Below are 5,763 nucleotides of genomic sequence, written 5' to 3'. Positions count from 1 at the left end.
TGACATTGCCAGTTAAACAGAAGACCCAATGCTATTATGGGCTACTGGACTCTTTTAGAATATTTTGCTGAGTTTACACACCTATAATATTCAACAATGGAACTTAAAAAATTTGGGATATAACTATGAATGTCCATTTCTCAAAACCCTCAGATGCACCGGAGGGAGCTGTCTAGTCCAAGCCCAGGTGCACTGTGGGTGAGAACCTCGTCCGTCATCTTGGGACCCCCACCACCACTCCGCAGTCCCCCCAATCCCACTCAGTGAGTGAGAACTACTGCTGCCTTCTTGGGATCCCCAGATCCAGCCCAACCGAGGCCCAGTGAGTGTGTGGGAGAGCTTCCTCTCCCCTCTACTATACCTTGTCGCCTTCAGACACAGCTAAGGCCCGGCAAACAGGCCTAGGGTGAAACTTTTCAGGTGCAAACCCTGCAGAGAGAATAGGGAACAGAACCACCCAGCTAGTCCAGGAGCAGAACATCTTGCCAGAGGGGTACAACAGGTTCACTCCCCAAAAGTGGCAGCAGGAAGAAGCTGAGAAAAGCAGCCAGATCCAAGCCGGGCACAGCTGGATAATTCCAAAATTGTAGATCTGCACCTGAATTTCGGTAGGTGCTAAGGTTATAACTGCACCAAAGCTCTACAACAAAGGTCAGAACACAATGCTATACAAAATGACAAAGAGAAGGAGCAAAATGCATTCTCATACCCAAAGCCCACCCATAACACATGCAGAGGACACTAGTACAGAAAAATTAGGAATCACACAAGTGAAATCAATGAACCGAGAGCTTCTCAAATAAAGAAACAACTGCAGAAAGGTATAGAGGAACTCAGATTGGAAATTAAAAAAAAGAAATCCCTGAATTAATAGCATCTGAAGTAAAGAATCAAATGCAGAAACATATGGAGGAAACCCATTGCCCACCCAGAACAAGTGCAGAGGACACTAGCTCAGCTCAGATGTATGAATTAATATTGTCAATAGTAAATAAGCAACAGCAGAAAGCTATAGAGGAAGTCAGAGTAGAATTATTTTCTGAAATAAAAAAGAATTTTCTGAACTCATAGTATCTGAAGTAAAGAATCAAATACAGAAACACAGGGAGGAAACCCAATCTGAATAAAACTCTGCAGTAAAGAATTAATAACTGCTTCTAAAGAAGACACTGAAAAAGAAAAATAGAGGAGATTAGAAAAAAAATGGATTCCCTGAATGAGCAATACAGGAAAGAAATATATCGCATGAAGCAGAGTCAAAGAGATATAGAGGAACTTAAAAACTCAATCACAAGCTTGCAAAACCATTTAAGTGAAAGTGAAGAAAGAATTTCAGATCTTGAAGACGCTGGTGCAGCTAGTGAAAAGGTAAGAAAAGATCTTTTAAAAACAACTAGGATGCAGAAAAAAATAATTCATCACTTGCAAGATGATGCAAAGATGAACAATGGGAGACTAATAGGTATCAATGAGAAAGAAGGAGTCAATACAAATGACATTTAAAAAATATGGGCAAAAGTAATAGCAGAAAACTTCCCAAATATGAGGGAAAAATCTGACATTCAGGTAACTGAGGCATACAGAACACCAAGAAATGTCAACACAAACAAAAACACACTGAAACATATAATGGTCAAGATCCCAGAAATCCAGCACAAGAATAATATATTGAAAGCCACTAGAGAAAAGAAGCAGATCACATTCAAAGGGAAACACATCAGAATTATGACGGACTTCTTTTCACAAAACATGAAGGCAAGAAGAGCATGGAGCACAGTACTTAAGGTCCTCTATGAAAACAAATTCCAGACCTATACCCTGAAAAACTCTCTTACAAGTTGGATGGAGAAGTGAAATACTTCCATGACAAAAAAAAAACAACTAAGGAATTTCATGATGACAAAGCCAACCCTACACAGGCTTCTGAAAGATGTTCTAGAGTGGGACCAAAATGATCAGAACTCCACGAATGAGATCAGAAGCAACCAATTAAATAGGGCAACCAATTAAACACAGGAGAAAAAAGAGTAAATGACAACAGGTAAATAACATGTTAATCATAAGCCAATACATCTCAATTCTAACCATCAATGTAAATGGACTCAATTCACAAATTAAGAGAAATAGACCAGCACAGTGGATTAGGAAACAAAATCCAACAATATGCTGTATACAAAAAACACATTTAACTCATAGACATTCATAGGCTGAAAGTCAAAGGATGGAAAACAATACTACACACAACAGCACCACAAAGAAAAGCAGAGGTAGCAATCCTATTCTCAGACAGTCTCAGCTTCAAACCAACAATGATCAAGAGAAATAAAGAAAGCCACTATATATATACTGGTTAAGGGAAAAATACAAGAGGAGGTAACACTCATAAACATGTATGCACCAAACACAGGAGCACCCAACTATATACAGCGAATCTTAATGGACATGAAAAATCTAATATCCAATACCACAGTTTTAACAGGAGACCTTAACACCCCCTTATCCCAAAAACATAGATCAACCAGACAAAAAATTAGCAAAGAAATAACAGAATTGAATCACAGCTTGAAACAAATGGACTTGATGGACATGTACAGAGTATTCCACCCAAACACAGGTGAATGCACATTTTTCTCAGCTGCACAGGGGTCATTTTCTAAAATAGAACACATACTGGTCCATAGGTCATGCTTAAGTATATGTAAGAAAACAAATTATCCCATGCATATTATCTGACCACAGTGCAATGAAACAGGAAATAAATGACAAAAGAAACAAGAAAAACTCCTTAAATACATGGAAATTAAACAACACCCTACTCAGCAATTAATGGGTCACAGATGAAATTAAACAAGAAATTCAACAATATCTAGAATTCAGTGAAAATTCAACCACAATTTATCGGAATTTATGAGATACAATGATAGCAGTTCTCAGAGGGAAATTCATAGCTGTGAACTCACACATTAGGAAAACAGAACAGGAACAAGTAAACACCCTGATGCTTCACCTCCAACAACTAGATGGGAAGAGCAAACCAAACCCAGAGCCCAAAGACAGGAAGAAAACATAAAGATTAGAGCAGAAATTAATTCAATTGAGATTAAGAAAACAGTTCAAAGAATTAACAAAACAAAAAGCTGGTTCTTTGAAAGATTAAATAAAATTGATAAGCCCCTAACTAACCTCATCAGAAAGAGGAAAGAAAAAATTCAATACAAGCAATAAGGAATGAAAAGGGTGTAATTACAACAGACCCAGTGAATATTCAGAAGATTATAAATAGCTACTTTGAGAATCTTTACACTCACAGAATAGAAAACACAGATGAAATGAACAGATTCCTAGAAAAGTACAAATTACCAAAAGTGAATTAACAAGATACAAACACTCGCAGTAGCCCAATAACAGCATGAAATATGAGATGTAATAAAAAAAACCTACCTATAAAGAAAAGTCTAGGTCCATATGGATTCACAGCTGAATTCTACAACAAATTTAGAGAAGATGTCATCCCTATACTCCTCAAACTCTTCCATGAAATTGAAAAGGAAGCAAGCCACCCAGAATCATTCCTGAGGCAAGTATTATATTGAAACCAAAACCAGGGAAAGACACAACTAAAAAAGAGAATTGTCTTAGTTACTCTTCTCTTGTTGCTGGGACAAATACCCAACACTCAAAATGAAGGAAGGAAAGGTTTATTTAGCTCACAGTTACTGGAGGTTTCAGTCCATACTTATCTGGGTCCAAGGCAGAGCAGCACAGAGCAGAAAGCAACCTTTCATGGCGGCGGCAAAGAGCAAGCGCGCAAGGGAAGGGTAGCAGCAGCTCAAGCAGCTAGCTTCACTTCCCACCTTACACTGTAATTCAAATTACCTGCCCCAGGGTAGGGGAAGTACTCACACCTATGGGTACTTCCCAGTACTTACCGACCTATGGGTAATCCCAGCAGTACTAAAACCCACAATCCCAGCCTTGGCTCACACATAATCCCAGTGGATCATGAGTTAACACAAACTCTAGAAGTCCTCACCCCATGACTGCATGAGGCTTTGGAGGGACAACTAGACACAAACCATAACAAGAACTAAGTCCAATCTCCCTCATGAACATAGATGCAAAATTTTCAAATAGAATACAGTAGATCATCAAGAAGGTCATACACAATTACGAGGTGAGATTCATCCCAGGATGCAAGGATGCAAGGATGGTTCAATATTAGAGAGTCTATCAATGTACTACACTATATCAATAGAGTGACAACTAAAAACCACATGATCACCTCAACTGATGCAAAAAAGGCTTTTGACAAAGTCCAACACTCATTCATGTTCAAAGTCTTACAGAAAACAGGAATAGATGGCCTCTACTTCAATCTGGTAAAAGCCATTTATAAAAACCCAATGGCTAACATTATTCAAAATGGGGAAAAACAAATCTTTTACTCTTAGATCTGGTACAAGAAAAAGATGTCCTCCAACACCACTCCTATGTAATATAGTTCTGGAATCATTAGCTACAGCCATTAGACAAGAGAAAGAAATAAAAGGAATAAGAATAGGTAAAGAAGAAGTTAAATTATCTTTATTTGCATATGACATGATACTTTACTTGGAAGACCCAAAAACTCCACCAAGAAGCTACTAGAATTAATACAGAAATTCAGTAGCATACCACGTTATAAAGTCAATACCCAAGTCAATAACATTCCTCTACACAGACAACAAACTCACTGAAAGGGAAATTAGAGAAACAATAACTTTTACAATAGCACCAAGGAAAATGGAATACCTTGGAATTCATCTAACTAAAGAAGTCAAAGATCTTTTCAAGGAAAATTACAGTACTCTTAAAAAAGAGATCCTAGAGGATTTCAGAAAATGGAAAGATATTCCATGCTCTTGGATAGGAAAGACCAACATCGTGAAGATGGCCATACTCCCAAAATTGCTATACAGATTTAATGCAATCCTTATCAAATTACCACCAGCATACCTCACAGACCTAGAGCAATCATTCCTAAAATTTTGTTTGGAACCAGAAAAGACCTAGAATAGCAAAGGCAATCCTGGCCAACAAAGACAAGGCAGGAAGCATTACAATTCCTGACTTGAAATTATACAAGGTTACTGTAATAAAATCAGCATGGTACTGGCAACAAAATAGACCTGCAGATCAAAGGAATAGATTAGAAGATGCTGAAACCCCTATCAACACACTCAGCCACCTTGTCTTTTTCAAAGGGGCCAAACATACTCACTGGAAGACAGATAGCCTCTTTGACAAATGGTGCTGGAAAAACTTTCTTTCTACGTGCTGAAAACTAAAACTTGACCCAAGTTTATCACCATGCACTAAGGTAAAGTCAAAATCGATTAAAGATCTAAACATTAAAACAGAAACACTAAATATCCTGAAGAGAAAGTAGGAGGAACGCTCGAAGACATAGGGGTAGGTAAAGAGTTCATGAACAAAAATCAAATCATATGGAAAACACTTGAAACAATTAACAACTGGGACCTCCTCTTATTGAGAAATATTTGCACATCAAAATAAAATAACAAAGTGAAAAGACAACCCACACATTTGGAAAATCTCTTCACAAATAAGTACTCAGATAAAGGTCTGCTCTTTAGAATTTATAAAGAACTAATAGGCATAGAATTTATAAAGAACTAAAAAACACTAGGGCTCCAAAATTTAAAGACCCAGTCCAGAAATGGGCATCCGAGATGAACACACTCTCCTCAGAGGATGAAATTA

Source organism: Octodon degus, unplaced genomic scaffold (genome assembly GCF_000260255.1).
Source record: "Octodon degus isolate 3935 unplaced genomic scaffold, OctDeg1.0 scaffold00081, whole genome shotgun sequence".
Lineage (NCBI taxonomy): Eukaryota > Metazoa > Chordata > Mammalia > Rodentia > Octodontidae > Octodon > Octodon degus.
The sequence above is the reverse complement of the archived record's forward strand: the minus strand, read 5'-3'. Positions refer to the sequence as shown.